This window comes from Coregonus clupeaformis, chromosome 29, assembly GCF_020615455.1.
Source record: "Coregonus clupeaformis isolate EN_2021a chromosome 29, ASM2061545v1, whole genome shotgun sequence".
Classification (NCBI taxonomy): Eukaryota; Metazoa; Chordata; class Actinopteri; order Salmoniformes; family Salmonidae; genus Coregonus; species Coregonus clupeaformis.
In genome coordinates, this window is record NC_059220.1 from 36,050,525 (window position 1) to 36,067,049 (window position 16,525).

At 46.5% G+C, this 16,525-nt stretch overlaps 1 protein-coding gene across 1 annotated transcript in view; it reads left to right on the top strand.

Moving 5' to 3' along the window:
- The first annotated feature begins 13,514 nt into the window (after nucleotides 1-13,514).
- LOC121545065 (phosphatidate phosphatase LPIN1) overlaps nucleotides 13,515-16,525 on the top strand; it is a 35,281-nt gene continuing 32,270 nt past the window's right edge. Inside the window, exon 1 of the mRNA XM_041855429.2 lies at nucleotides 13,515-13,793. The gene's annotated coding sequence lies outside the window, so the exon portion shown is untranslated. The remainder of the gene's footprint in view (nucleotides 13,794-16,525) is intronic.

The window sequence follows — 16,525 nt, forward strand, 5'->3', positions numbered from 1 at the left end:
CCCTCCAGGTTCCCTTGGAGAGTTCATCAATGAGCTTGACGCCTTGATAAGTTCCTTTCCTGAGGATGGCTCACCCCTCACAGTTTTGGGGGATTTCAACCTCCCTATGTCCACATTTGACTCATTTCTCTCTGCCTCCTTCTTTCCACTCCTCTCCTCTTTTGACCTCACCCTCTCACCGTCCCCCTACTCACAAGGCAGGCAATACGCTTGACCTCATCTTTACTAGATGCTGCTCTTCTACTAATCTCACTGCAACTCCCCTCCATGTCTCCGACCACTACTTTGTTTCCTTTTCTCTCTCGCTCTCCTCCAACACTACTCACTCTGCCCCTACACAGATGGTAATGCGCCGCCGCAACCTTCGCTCTCTCTCTCCCACTACTCTCTCCTCTTCCATCCTATCATCTCTTCCCTCTGCTCAATCCTTCTCCCTCCAATCTCCTGATTCTGCCTCCTCAACCCTCCTCTCCTCCCTTTCTGCATCCTTTGACTCTCTGTGTCCCCTATCCTCCCGGCCGGCTCGGTCCTCCCCTCCAGCTCCGTGGCTTGATGACTCATTGCGAGCTCACAGAACAGAGCTCCGGGCAGCGGAGCGGAAATGGAAGAAAACTAAACTCCCTGCCGACCTGGCATCTTTTCACTCCCTCCTCTCTACATTTTCTTCATCTGTTTCTGCTGCTAAGGCCACTTTCTACCACTCTAAATTCCAAGCATCTGCCTCTAACCCTAGGAAGCTCTTTGCCACATTTTCCTCCCTCCTGAATCCCCCCTCCTCTCTCTCTGTGGATGACTTCGTCAACCACTTTGAAAAAGAAGGTTGACGACATCCGATCCTCGTTTGTTAAGTCTAATGACACTGCTGGTCCTACTCACACTGCCCTACCCTATGCTTTGACTTCTTTCTCCCCTCTCTCTCCAGATAAAATCCTGCGACTTGTGACTGCAGGCCGCCCAACAACCTGCCCGCTTGACCCCATCCCCTCCTCTCTTCTCCAGACCATCTCCGGTGACCTTCTCCCCTACCTCACCTCGCTGATCAACTCATCCTTGACCGCTGGCCATGTCCCTTCCGTCTTCAAGAGAGCGAGAGTTGCTCCCCCTTCTCAAAAAACCAACACTCGATCCCACTGATGTCAACAACTACAGACCAGTATCCCTTCTTTCTTTTCTTTCCAAAACTATTGAGCGTGCCGTCTTTAGCCAACTCTCTTGCTATCTCTCTCAGAATGACCTTCTTGATCCAAACCAGTCAGGTTTCAGGACTGGTCATTCAACTGAGACTGCTCTTCTCTGTGTCACGGAGGCTCTCCGCACTGCCGAAGCTAACTCTCTCTCCTCTGCTCTTGTCCTTCTAGACCTGTCTGCTGCCTTTGATACTGTGAACCATCAGATCCTCCTCTCCACCCTCTCCGAGCTGGGCATCTCCGGCGCGGCTCACTCCTGGATTGCGTCCTACCTGACCGGTCGCTCCTACCAAGTGGCGTGGCGAAGCTGTCTCCGCACCACATGCTCTCACCCTGGTGTCCCCCAGGGCTCAGTTCTAGGCCCTCTCCTTTTCTCCCTATACACCAAGTCACTTGGCTCTGTCATATCCTCACATGGCCTCTCCTATCATTGCTACGCTGACGATACACAACTAATCTTCTCCTTTCCCCCTTCTGATAACCAGGTGGCGAATCGCATCTCTGCATGTCTGGCAGACATATCAGTATGGATGACGGATCACCACCTCAAGCTGAACCCTGGCAAGACGGAGCTGCTCTTCCTCCCGGGGAAGGACTGCCCGTTCCATGATCTCGCCATCACGGTTGACAACTCCGTTGTGTCCTCCTCCCAGAGTGCGAAGAGCCTTGGCGTGACCCTGGACAACACCCTGTCGTTCTCCGCTAACATCAAGGTGGTGACCCGCTCCTGCAGGTTCATGCTCTACAACATTCAGAGAGTACGACCCTGCCTTACACAGGAAGCGGCACAGGTCCTAATCCAGGCACTTGTCATCTCCCGTCTGGATTACTGCAACTCGCTGTTGGTTGGCCTCCCTGCCTGTGCCATTAAACCCCTACAACTCATCCAGAATGCCGCAGCCCGTCTGGTGTTCAACCTTCCCAAGTTCTCTCACGTCACCCCCCTCCTCCGCACACTCCACTGGCTTCCAGTTGAAGCTCGCATCCGTTACAAGACCATGGTGCTTGCCTATGGAGCAGTGAGGGGAACGGCACCTCTGTACCTTCGGGCTCTGATCAGTCCCTACACCCAAACGAGGGCATTGCGTTCATCCACCTCTGGCCTGCTGGCTCCCTTCCTCTGCGGAAGCATAGTTCCCGCTCAGCCCAGTCAAAACTGTTCGCTGCTCTGGCACCCCAATGGTGGAACAAGCTCCCTCACGATGCCAGGACAGCGGAGTCACTCACCACCTTCCGGAGACATTTGAAACCCCACCTCTTTAAGGAATACCTGGGATAGGATAAAGTAATCCTTCTACGTCGCTCTGGATAAGAGCGTCTGCTAAATGACGTAAATGTGCCCTTGAGCAAGGCACTTAACCCTAATTGCTCCTGTAAGTCGCTCTGGATAAGAGCGTCTGCTAAATGACTAAAATGTAAAATGTAAATATATACCTCAATTACCTCGTACCCCTGCACATCGACTTGCGGCTGGTACCCCGTGTATATAGCCAAGTTATCTTTACTCATTGTGTATATTATTACTTGTATTATTACGTGTTTTGCTTTTCTATTATTTCACTATTTTCTTTCTTTATGCATTGTTGGGAAGGGCCCGTAAGTAAGCATTTCAATGTTAGTCCACACCTGTTGTTTACGAAGCATGTGACAAATACAATTTGATTTGATTTAGGGGGGCTGTGGGAACGTCTCAGATTGCACTGTGCACTCAAAAGGCTTCCTTGGACAGATTGCCCCTCCCTCACACACACACACACACACACACACACACACACACACACCCACACACGCTGGTGGGCATTAACACATTATACTCTTCAGAAACTCTCTGTAAGGTATAATAACATGGTCATGTGTACTGTACAGCTGTTGCACTCACAATCTTGAGTTTAATCTGAAAGGTTGTACAGAGGTAGGATCATCATTTGAGGCAGTTTGCTACAGCAGGAAAATAATTCTGCAGCAACAGGAAATGTGAATTATTATATGGATTATAATTCATGGACATTTTTTGTAGGGGTTGATACATTTTTCGTTAGGGTAAATCAAGTCTGACATTTTAAAGTGAAAATTACAAACTTTAGAAGCCTTTTTAAACCTTGAATACACTACAAGTTTGCATTTCCTGCTGTGCAGGGAAATTCTCAGCAGAGACAGTTAAATGATGCGTTCCATTAGCTGTGATGAACACATTGTTTATGGCGTGGAGTTGTTCTTCTCTGACATTAGAGGCAATAGAGCTGGATCATTAGAGGCAATAGAGCTGGATTTTTTTAAACTAATGGTTTCATAATTATTAAAGGTTTTTAATGAATTAAATCAATCAGGAAAGGAGCAGCAGTATAATGGTTATGGATAGTCATTGTGGTAGTATCCAGGCTCTGTCGAGGCCGGACGCGACCGGGAGACCCATTGGGCGGCGCACATTTGGCCCAGCGTCGTCCAGGGTAGGGTAGGGTAGGGTAGGGTAGGGGAGGGAATGGCCGGCAGGGATGTAGCTCAGTTGGTAGAGCATGGCGTTTGCAACGACAGGGTTGTGGGTTCGATTCCCAAAATAAAAAAATAATGTATGCACTCACTAACTGTAAGTCGCTCTGGATAAGAGCGTCTGCTAAATGACTAAAATGTAAAATGTAAAAATGTAGTACAGTAATGGTGGCTGTAGCTCAGTTGGTTGAGCATGGTGCTTGCAATGCCAGGGTTGTGGGTTCGTTTCCCACGGGGGGGCAGTATGAAAATGTATGCACTCACTTAACTGTAAGTCGCTCTTGATAAGAGCATCTGCTAAATGACTAAAATGTAAAAAATGTGGCTGCAGATCACATCTAGCTTCCTTTTGCATTTCCCTAAAAGGTCAACATGATAATGACATGTAATGGCTTTGTCCCTCAGTGATTCTACCCTAATGCATATTAAATAATACGTATTCTTATATTGTACTGGTGGTACTGAAAGTGTGACTGAATGGAATTAACCTGGGTCGTCTGTGCGCCACAAGACTGTGGTAGCTGCTGAGCTAAAGTCTAGGCATTAGCTAGGGGGGCTAAAGCCCGTCTGAGACCTGATTCACACAATTTATATTATTATATTTTCACATTGTCCTTTCTCATATGGTTCCAGCAACTGTGGTGGATGCGTAACCAGGCCAGCCCAGTTCAGATTGGCTCAGTTTGGCCCTATCAGGCTTCTGAGTCCTCAGGTTTCAGGCAAGGTGACTCATGACGTGAGCTTGGTTCACCCAACTACCTCTGTTACAAAGGCACCTGTTCTTTCTATGTGGGTTTAAATCACCCTATATGGCTGCAGGGTAGATGGTCAGGGCCTGGGTATTATTTAAGGTCATTGCCCAAAGAGCACATCCTGTTATGTCATGTTAACAACAGGGAAACCCACTATCGACCCCCCTGTAATACCCTACAGCCAGGCAAAGAAATCAGTACCCTGTGGATCTATATGGACTATATATGAAAGTCACTGAACAACGGCTTTATCAGCCCCAGCCTGTGTTATCTGTCTCAGGACACTGCCTGTTCTTTCAGAAGAACACACACATCACAGCTGACACTGTATTTAGTGGGACAGATAACGAACAGGTCTAGGAGATAGGGACTCATGTAGGTAAAGGCTACTTTATGAGAAAGTCTCTTAAAGGTGAATCCCCCCAATGGCATTATATAACAGGATTAGTGGGATGTGTTTGTGTGTGTGTGTGTGTTTCGGAGTGCGTGCGTACGTGTGTCAGTCACATTGCGAGAGTGGGATATTTATTGACTACCCCCAGGATCAGAACAGCCTGTGCTGGCCCTTTCAGCAACACAATGGCAGTATAGTAGTAAACAATGGTATTTCCCACCACTCAGGAATGTCTCATGGCCCTTCAATACCCCACGCAGGGGCAGGTTGAGAGTTCACTCATTATGCACGCCTCTGATTGGCCCACAAAACCCATCCCAGGCGAGTCCCCCGTCTCCGTGACGACGGTGTGAATGCATTCTTGACCCCAAGTTCCTGGAAGAGATTAGGCTGCAATGCTCTCTCTCTCTCTCTTCCCCCCTCTCTCTTCGCTCTCTCACATGGCGGCTGACTGAGGAAGGAAATGAACAGCTTCAGGTGAGGAAAGTTTAAACACACACTGTGTTTCAACATCAACAGTCAAATGTTTAGGTTGATTTGTAAATAGCTCTTAACACAATTGTATAAGCGATATTTGAACACACTGTTATGTGAAGTACAGCTCTTTGTTGTGTGGAAAGGCTGTTTGAACTCTCAAAAGCTCTTTCTAGTGTTCAATTAGTTGGATCAATTAGTTGGATCAATTACTTGGATCAATTAGTTGAATGATATAAGCACAACTAAGAGTCTCTCAGTCAGAGCTGCTCTCCCTAGTTGACCCTAACCCCTGACACCTAGCTATCCTATATCTCCCTCAGGAGTCATATATGCATTCTGGGGAGGCCCGGGGACATTAGATTCTCCTCCCTCTTGGCTATCACACACTGACCGACCATTTTAATAGTTCCTAGAAACACTGCACATGTGTATTATGTTCCAACTCGTGTCCCACTGGGCTCTTTTGTTGCCAGATAAATGAAATAAATAAAGGCTGTTGCGTAATCAGGAGTCAGGGGCTGCATGCACACACACACACACACACACACACAGACATTGACACACACAGCCCGCCGCTGTGTTATCCGTTTAATTGGGCCCCAATTCCTAGAGAAACAACATTCCTCCGGCGGCCACTGCTACTACTTCTGTAAGTGTTTCCCTTAAGGTTTTTTTTTTACCTTAAGGAATTGTTTAAGGGTGTTGCATAGAGCCCCTCAAATATTTCCTTAGGTAAGGGCATAATTTAAGGATTTTACAGTAGTTTGAAGGAATATATGGCAGATAGTATCTCTGGTTATGTCACACCCTGGCTCTGGGACTCTATATGTTGAGCCAGGGTGTGTTCATTCTATGTGTTGTATTTCTTTGTTGGGAGTTCTAGTTTGTTTATTTCTTTGTTGGCCTGAGTGACTCCCAATCAGAGGCAACGAGTGTCAGCTGTGGCTGGTTGTCTCTGATTGGGAGCCATATTTAAACTGTCGGTTTTCCCTTAGTGTTTGTGGGATCTTGTTTCGAGTTGGTTTGTGTTAGACCGTGAACTGTCACGTTATCGTTTTGTTGTTTTGTTGTGCTTATTATCACTGAAGATAATAAAGTTCAGTATGTTCGTCTGCAACGCTGCGCCTTGGTCTTCATCTGTTCTAGACGATCGTGACAGAAGATCCCACCATACAAGGACCAAGCAGCGTGTCCAGGAGCAGGCAGACTGGACATGGGAGGAAGCGCCGGGAAAGGAGATGGAGAGGCTGGCGATGTCCCAGGTGGGCAAATCGTGGTCCTGGGAGGACATGCTCGGGGGCAAAGGGCCATGGGCTAGGATTAAGGCCCTGGCGAGAGAGGAGCAGCGGCGTCAGCAGTGTCATCGTCGGACGGACGAGAGCAACCCCAAAAATTTTTTAGGGGGGGGCACACGGCATGGGCGGCTGGGCAGCAGGAGGCTGCCACAGGGCGATTTGGAGAGGAGGCCACCGGGTTAGGGGGGCCAGAAGGCAGGTTGGCAGAGCCTGGATGGAGAGCGGAACCAACTTCCCGTACTCAGGCAAGGCAGCATGGGACGGGGCAGGTTCCGCGGTATGCGGAGCGGCGTACTGTGCCACGAGTGGTCCGGCATAGTCCTGTACGTCCTGTGCGAGCACCCCCGCACGTGTCGTGCGAAGGTGGGTATGCAGCCAGGACGGAGTGTGCCGGCTCAACGCTCGTGGTCTCCAATGCCTCTCCGCGGTCCCGGATATCCTGCTCCAGTGTCACGTGCTGTTATGCCAGTACGGGTACACAGCCCTGTACGTCCTGTGCGGATGCCTCACACAGAGTGTGTGAGGGTAGGCATTCAGCCAGGACAGGTTGTGGCCGCTCTTCACTCCAGGTCTCCTATCCGTCTCCACAGCCCGGTTCGGCCTGTCCCTGCTCCACGCACCAAGCCTACGGTGTGCGTCGCCAGCCCAGTCCGGCCTGTCCCTGCTCCACGCACCAAGCCTACGGTGTGCGTCGCCAGCCCGGTCCGGCCTGTCCTGCTCCACGCACCAAGCCTACGGTGTGCGTCGCCAGCCCAGTCCGGCCTGTCCCTGGTCCACGCACCAAGCCTACGGTGTGCGTCGCCAGCCCGGTCCGGCCTGTCCCTGCTCCACGCAACAAGCCTACGGTGTGCGTCGCCAGCCCGGTCCGGCCTGTCCCTGCTCCACGCACCAAGCCTACGGTGTGCGTCGCCAGCCCGGCCTGTCCCTGGTCCACGCACCAAGCCTACGGTGTGCGTCGCCAGCCCGGTTCGGCCTGTCCCTGCTCCACGCACCAAGCCTACGGTGTGCGTCGCCAGCCCGGTCCGGCCTGTCCCTGCTCCTCGCACCAAGCCAGGGGTGCGCATCGTCAGCCCGGTCCGGCCCGTTCCTACTCCACGCACCAAGCCAGGGGTGCGCATCGTCAGCCCGGTCCGGCCCGTTCCTACTCCACGCACCAAGCCAGGGGTGCGCATCGTCAGCCCGGTCCGGCCCGTTCCTACTCCACGCACCAAGCCAGGGGTGCGAGTCGTCAGCCCAGTCCGGCCCGTTCCGGCTCCACGCACCAAGCCAGGGGTGCGCGTCGTCAGTCCAGCACAACCCGTGCCTGGGTCACCGGTGCCTAATCAGGTACCGGTCAACTGCTCCACAACGGAGCTGAAGCTAACCGCTCCTGCTACGTCCAGTTCAGCCCCAGCCAGCGGGGCCAGACCGGACCAGGGGCGCTATGGGGGGTTTATTGGAGTGTGGTGGGCAAGCCCGGAGCCAGAACCGCCGCCGAGGAGGAATGCCCACCCAGCCCTCCCCTGTTTTGTTCTAGTTGAGGCGCGGTCGCAGTCCCGCGCCTTTAGGGAGTACTGTCACACCCTGGCTCTGGGACTCTATATGTTGAGCCAGGGTGTGTTCATTCTATGTGTTGTATTTCTTTGTTGGGAGTTCTAGTTTGTTTATTTCTTTGTTGGCCTGAGTGACTCCCAATCAGAGGCAACGAGTGTCAGCTGTGGCTGGTTGTCTCTGATTGGGAGCCATATTTAAACTGTCGGTTTTCCCTTAGTGTTTGTGGGATCTTGTTTCGAGTTGGTTTGTGTTAGACCGTGAACTGTCACGTTATCGTTTTGTTGTTTTGTTGTGCTTATTATCACTGAAGATAATAAAGTTCAGTATGTTCGTCTGCAACGCTGCGCCTTGGTCTTCATCTGTTCTAGACGATCGTGACAGGTTACTATGGAGACAACCTGATTCACTGAATTTCTTACCCCCTTTTTCGATCTTGTCTCATCGCTGCAATTCCCCAATGGGCTCGGGAGGCAAAGGTCGAGTCATGCATCCTCCGAAACATGACCCGCCAAACCGCACTTCTTAACACCCGCCCACTTAACCCGGAAGCCAGCTGCACCAATGTGTCAGAGGAAACACTGTTCAACTGACGACTGAAGTCAGCCTGCAGGCGCCCGGCCCGCCACAAGTAGTCGCTAGAGCGCGATAAGCTAATTAAAGCCCCCCCAGCCAAACCCTCCACTAACCCGGACGACGCTGGGCCAATTGTGCGCTGCCCTATGGGACTCCCAGTCACGGCCGGTTGTGACACAGCCTGGGATCGAACCCGGGTCTATAGTGACGCCTCAAGCACCGCTGCGCCACTCAGGAGGCCCCCACTGACTGAATTTCTAATCAAAGAGATCACATTTATTTTGGGAGATCGAAAAATAGAACATCTACATTCAAGACAGGAGAAACAAATTGATTCAGAAGATAATAAAACACGTTTCTTTTAGTTACTTTTTTTGTTTCTATTACTTTCTAGCATGTCAAGAGAACTTACAGAGTAGGTAGCTAGCTATACAAGCTCTCACAGTCTCACATCAGAATTAGACTTTCATCCATGTTTCTCAGACGTCAAATTTCAAAGTGTTTAAGGTTAAGTTTAGGCATTAACACCGAATGGTTAAGGTAAGGGTAAAAGTTTGGGATAGGCTTAAAACTAAAATATCAAAAACAACTTTTTATCACTGAATTTGAACATGCAACCTTTGGAATCAGAAGCAGACGCTTACATCCATTCCCCATCCTCATCCACCTCCCTAGCAAAACCCGAAACCTATTTGAAGGTAACAGCGCTCACTGTTGCCCCTAGTGGCCGGTTTCCATGTCATCTCCCGACATCCTCAGACATGGATGGACGTTGAATAATGACTTGTATCACTGGTGACCTGCCTGAGCTAGCTAGCCAGCAGCTTTCTAGACATTGTTTAGCTAAGTAGCTAGCTAGCTGGTGGATGTTTTTCTTTTGAAACCAGGGCAGAGGAAAGTAACAACGATATTATAACCGCGATCGATAATAGACAGTACTGTGCAGCCGTTTTCATTGACCTGGCCAAGGCTTTCGACTCTGTCAACCACCGCATTCTTATTGGCAGACTAAATAGCCTTGGTTTCTCAAATGACTGCCTCGCCTGGTTCACCAACTACTTCTCAGATAGAGTTCAATGTGTCAAATCGGAGGGCCTGTTGTCTGGACCTATGGCAGTCTCTATGGGGGTGCCACAGGGTTCAATTCTTGGGCCGACTCTTTTCTCTGTGTATATCAATGATGTCGCTCTTGCTGCTGGTGACTCTCAGATCCACCTCTACGCAGACGACACCATTTTGTATACATCTGGCCCTTCATTGGACACTGTGTTAACAAACCTCCAAACGAGCTTCAATGCCATACAACACTCCTTCAGTAGCCTCCAACTGCTCTTAAACACTAGTAAAACTAAATGCATGCTCTTCAACCGAACGCTGCTTGTACCCGCCCACCCGACTAGAATCACTACTCTCGACGGGTCTGACCTAGAGTATGTGGACAACTACAAATATCTAGGTGTCTGGTTAGACTGTAAACTCTCCTTCCAGACTCACATTAAGAATCTCCAATCCAAAGTTAAATCTAGAATCGGTTTCCTATTTCGCAACAAAGCCTCCTTCACTCATGCTGCCAAACATGCCCTCGTAAAACTGACTATCCTACCGATCCTTGACTTCGGCGATGTCATTTACAAAATAGCCTCCAACACTCTACTCAGCAAATTGGATGTAGTCTATCACAGTGCCATCCGTTTTGTCTCCAAAGCCCCATATAATACCCACCACTGTGACCTGTACGCTCTTGTTGGCTGGTCCTCACTACATATTCGTCGCCAAACCCACTGGCTCCAGGCCATCTATAAATCACTGCTAGGCAAATCCCCACCTTATCTTAGCTCATTGGTCACCATAGCAACACCCACCCGTAGTCTGCGCTCCAGCAGGTATATCTCACTGGTCATCCCCAAAGCCAACACCTCCTTTGGCCGCAATTCCTTCCAGTTCTCTGCTGCCAATGACTGGAACAAATTGCAAAAATCTCTGAAGCTGGAGACACTTATCTCCCTCACTAACTTTAAGCATCAGTTGTCAGAGCACCTTACCGATCACTGCACCTGTACACAGCCCATCTGAAATTAGCCCGCCCAACTACCTCATCCCTATATTGTTATTTATTTTGCTCATTTGTACCCCAGTATCTCTATTTGCACATCATCTCTTGCACATCTATCATTCCAGTGTTAATACAAATTGTAATTATTTTGCACTACAGCCTATTTATTGCCTTACCTCCATAACTTGCTACATTTGCACACACTGTATATATATGTATTTCTGTTGTATTTTTGACTTTGTTTTGTTTTACCCCATATGTAACTCTGTGTTGTTGTTTTTATCGCACTGCTTTGCTTTATCTTGGCCAGGTCGCAGTTGTAAATGAGAACTTGTTCTCAACTGGTTTACCTGGTTAAATAAAGGTGAAATAAAAAAAAATAAAAAAACATTCACCTCCACAAATGCTGTTTACATTGATATCCATACTAAATGAAGCACTTAAGGGACCTCATGGGCACCCTTAACTTTTTCACTTAATTTAAGGGGGAAATTCACCTTAAAATGTTTTGTGCAACTGACTTAAAGTTAAGGAAACTTCAAGGGAAAATATAAGGGGGAAATTAACTTAAGATGCTTTATGTAACCGGGCCCAGAGCCTTATTTCCCCTCCGGCAGCCCAGCCCTCACGATGCGCCCAGGGTTACTCAGTGTTGCGGTGGCGGGAAGACGTGCTGTCATGTCATGTCATAATGAGTGGAATTCTGGCGTGTTCTTGGAATTCTGAGCAACAACAAAGCAGCTTGCTGAGTTTGGACAGGACAAGGACTTGATACTCCTAGTGCATAAATCAATCTGTGTGTGAAATTACGCCAGGACAGCGGAGTCACTCACCACCTTCCGGAGACATTTGAAACCCCACCTCTTTAAGGAATACCTGGGATAGGATAAAGTAATCCTTCTAACCCCCCCCAAATTGTAAAGTGGTTATCCCACTGGCTATAGGGTGAACGCACCAATTTGTGAGTCGCTCTGGCTAAGAGCATCTGCTAAATGACGTTAATGTGCCCTTGAGCAAGGCACTTAACCCTAATTGCTCCTGTAAGTCGCTCTGGATAAGAGCGTCTGCTAAATGACTAAAATGTAAAATGTAAAAAAAAATTAAATGTAAATGTAAATGTAAATGTAAATGTAATGAAATCAATGTGGGACATGCCAAGAGTATGCCAAAACAGTTGCATACCAATGCTAATGTTTTTAGAAAGATAAATTACTTCAGTTTTGTTGTTGGCTGGATTTGTATACTGAGAGAGAAAATGATTGCTATGGGGACAAAAAGGTGCTGTCAATCAAATGCAACCTTTCGCAATTCTAATATACAATTTTTCCAAAGCAGTCCTATGTACAATATGCATACTCACTCACTCCCTCTCATGTGTTTGTGTGTGTTTGTGTGTGTGTGTGTGTGTGTGTGTGTATGTGCGTGCATTTGTGTGTGCGTGTGTATACGTGTGAGTGCCAGAGCATGTCTCTGTGCCTGTACTTGCAACCTTTGTCACCAGAGATTCCCTGAGGACTCACACAAGTTATGGTTGTATCTACTAAATCACATTGCTCATTCAAACAAGCTTCAGGGTTCTTCCACCCTCATATTCTGTTTAGTCAGCTATTACTCTGGTGAGTAGAGCCTATACGCACCTGCAACAAACCAGGCACTGCCCAGATTACAGGCACTTGTGCTCTTTCAGTGTGTCAGTTTATGAATAGAAGAAAAGGAAAGAGGTACGGTCACTGGCTTGAAATACTGTGATTACAGTTACTGAAAATATGCCACTTGGCCTGCCCTACCCAGACCTAGTTCGTAATGTAAACACTTTATTGATATGTATTGCATTTCTGGGAATTCTCAACTATAGGCCTGTTGGATTCTATAGAAAATAGTTTATAGCGTAGTTGGTGACAGGTCAATGGATGCATTGCCAGGAATCAGGGTTTGGGAAGTAAATGATTACAAAAAAACTGTAACTGTAATCGGTTACGTTACTAGCAGAAATATTGTAATCAGATAACAGATACTTTGGAAAACTAGAGGTTTACTTCTTGGATTACTTTGAAATTCAGAAAGGATGTTTGCAAAAAATACATTATGACACCTTTCTGTTTTCTCAATGACATTCAATTCAGCATTGAAAATAGGCGCAGGTTTAAGTTTGTTCCACCTGAGCAAGTCGGACCACAAGTCAGAGACCACTATGATGACACACCAACTATGTTTGATGGGGAAAGTAATTCAAAAGTAGCGGAAAGTAATCAGATTACGTTACTGAGTTTGGCTGATCCAAAAATGATGTTATTGATTTAAATTTTGGACAGGTAACTAGTAACTGTAACGGATTACATTTAGAAAGTAACCTACCCAACCCTGTCAGGCATGCAGCCATATATACAGGCTGGCTTCTGTAGCAGGTTATATAATTTCATTGCTGACAAGACATAGTATGTTAGGCAAAGAAGCTCTGCTATTGGATGAAGGAGTCACCTCACCAACAGCCGTCTTCTCCATAACCCTGGTGATATTTACACTTCTATTAATATCTTAGTACATCTGTGGAGGACATTACAAAATTACTTTTAGTCTGCCAACTGGACTACACCCCCCCCCCACCTCGCTTTTAACATTCTGAAAATATGTGAATTCACCTCTTCAACTGAATAAATTATAACCTACATGGGTTAGCCTACTGTTTTGAGCTTTTTAAAAAAAAACACTGATCAGTACACGTGCTACTTTGTAACTAGCTAGTGGACCAGTACTGTTATGTGTGGGCTGGTGGGGTCTATCATTGGTTCCCATTGAGGGTTTTACGCCGTGCGACGTCACCAGCCGAGTAAAGGGAGTTTTCTTTTCTCTCCAGTGACAGGAGGAGTATCTCCACAGCGCTTTAGCACACCAGCACGCGGAAGATCAAATAAATGAGGGAAAGGTTCCGTTCGCTATTACAATGTAATAGTTGAATTGGAATAAGATACTCAGCTTTACCGATACAGCAGAAGATATTTGAATGGCTAAAATACTCTGAAGCGACAATTCCTCGTCAATAATGTACGTATGAATATGATTGTGAATCCTAGGCTACTTATCCAAATGATATTCTTCACATTTATGTGTACGTTAATTTCTTATCGACGGATAGTTGCACCCAGATAATCTCTGCATGTATTGTTATTAGCCGTGTTTCCTTTTTATATGAAGCAATTGCCAGGCATTATGGCAAGGACAGCTTCATATAACCTACGGACTACAGTTATGTTCATAATTGCGTTGATGGAACGGAGATTGAAATAGGCTATGAAATGGGCTATGGTCATAAACAACGGCTCATTTTCACAACGTCGTTATTTACGCATTCTAAACTGGTCGGAATGTGAAAGAGTATGTGTCCGCGGTGCTTTATATAAACAGTGTTTGTGTTAGGTCATGCTTGTCTTCTGCTACAGTAGCTGTATTATGCATCAGCATAGCTCGCAATTAACCTAGAATATATTAAACATATTTTGTAAACATATTTTAAATACATGCAGTTGATGAGGACCTGTGTTGGACAAATGTGGCCACCTGAATGTGTTCTTATTACCCAGGTCATGGTCATTTATTCGGAAACCTTGACTGCCTACCAGACAGCTTAGGGTGGGAAGTCACATGACTTCTACTCAGTGGTGTAAAGTACTTAAAAGGAAAAATAATTTTGCGTCATCATGACGATGTGGCAAGTGACAGTTTAATTCTTTAAAGTCCAATATCTAGAAAACTTGACTGCAAATATTTTGGGACTGTATCAACAGTGGACTAATGGAAAAAATGGTTTTCCTTTACGAAAAAATAGGCGTACTTTAAAGTACTAACGTTACTTACGTCGTTTTTGGGGGGTATCTGTACTTTACTATTCATATTTTTGACTGCTTTTTATTTTGCTTCACTACATTCCTAAAGAAAATACTCTACTTTTTACTCCGTACATTTTACCTGACACCCAAAAGTACTCATTAAATTTTGAATGCTTAGCAGGACAGGAAAATCGTCCAAAACACGCACTTATCAAGAGAGCATCCCTGGCCATCCCTACTGCCTCAGATCTGGCGGACTCACTAAACACAAATGTTTGTAAATTATGTCTGAGTGTTGGAGTGTTCCCCTGGCTATCTGTCAATTAAAAAAACAAGAACATTGTCTGGTTTGCTTAACATAAGGAATTTGAAATGATTTATACTTTTACTTTTGATACTTAAGTATATTTTAGCAATTACATTTACTTTTGATACTTAAGTATATTTAAAACCAAATACTTTTAGACTTTTACTCAAGTAGTATTTTTATTGGGTGACTTTCACTTTTACTTTAGTCATTTTCCCACCACTGTATATAAAAAAGATCCTCTGCCAATGGGAATGTTGTTGATCTGTGGTGTGTGTGTGTGTGTGTTTGTGTCTGTACTGTGTGTGTCCGTCCTGTGTTTGTGCGTGCACGCTTCTGTGCGTGTGTGCTGTCTGTAAGGTGAGATAAGATGATAAACTAGGTACAGTTAATGGAGTTAATTGACTAATCCTACCTGTGGTGTGTGTGTGTGTGTGTTTGTGTCTGTACTGTGTGTGTCCGTCCTGTGTTTGTGCGTGCACGCTTCTGTGCGTGTGTGCTGTCTGTAAGGTGAGATAAGATGATAAACTAGGTACAGTTAATGGAGTTAATTGACTAATCCTACAGGAGCTGTGTTTATATTGAAGGTTACCTTTCTCGCTGATTTGGCTGTCAGTGATGGGCACCTCTAATCTGAGTGTCCCTAGGTTATACTAGTATGAAATGTGTTACATTGTGGAGTAGGACTAAGTTACCCCTGATCTAGGGTCAGGTTTGTGGTCCCACCCTCATGATTTGCGGAAGGTATGAGCTGATCCTATGTGCCTGTACTTGTACCCACTACCCAGAGCTGACATTGTATTGTGAGTGTAGTTTATTTTACTGTGGGATATACCCTGGGTCTATACTGTATGTCTTTTGATTGGTTGGAAACCAGGAAGCAGGTTCATGTCCTTGAGGGGGAAGTGGAGGAAACTCTTCAGCTGAATTAGTTCCCCTGTTAACACATGGCCTGTGTTTGTATTAGTGGGGATGGCGGAACGTGTGGGGGGTGCGGTGGGGAGGTTGGGTAATTATGTAATTGTCCTGAAATGCCACTGATACTGGGTCTGGGGCGGCAGGTGGCCTAGCGGTTAGAGTTTTGGGCCAGAGAGTTGGGCCAGTAACCGAAAGGTTGTTGGTTTGAATACCCGAGCCAACAAGGTGAAAAATGTGTTGATGTGCCCTTGAGTAAGGCATTTAACCCTAATTTGCTCCAGGGGTGCCATACTACTATGGCTGACCCTGTAAAAAAACACATTTCACTGCACCTATCTGGTATATGTGACAATAAAATAATCATTTTGGGGGGAGTCTTGTCAGTTGTCACACTGAGGGAGAGAGACTTTATGCTTCCATTGTTTGAGTACTGTTTAAGTATCTTAGTCAAGGATTTACTGTATGATCGAGTGCAAAGATTAGACCTGTTAGTTTCAGAAGCTAATACAAAAACCTACGAAAAAAACATATTTTCAGAAAATGGCAACAATGTGAAAAACAGGATTCATAGATTCAAACATCTATACTTTACCTCAAGATATCAGTTATCCAACTTCTATTTATCTTTGCCATGTATGTTCTGTTCCTCCTTGAACATAGAGTATCAGGTGCCCAGGCATAGAGAAAACACTTAGTAGGTCTGTCTCTCTGTTGTTGATGATGTT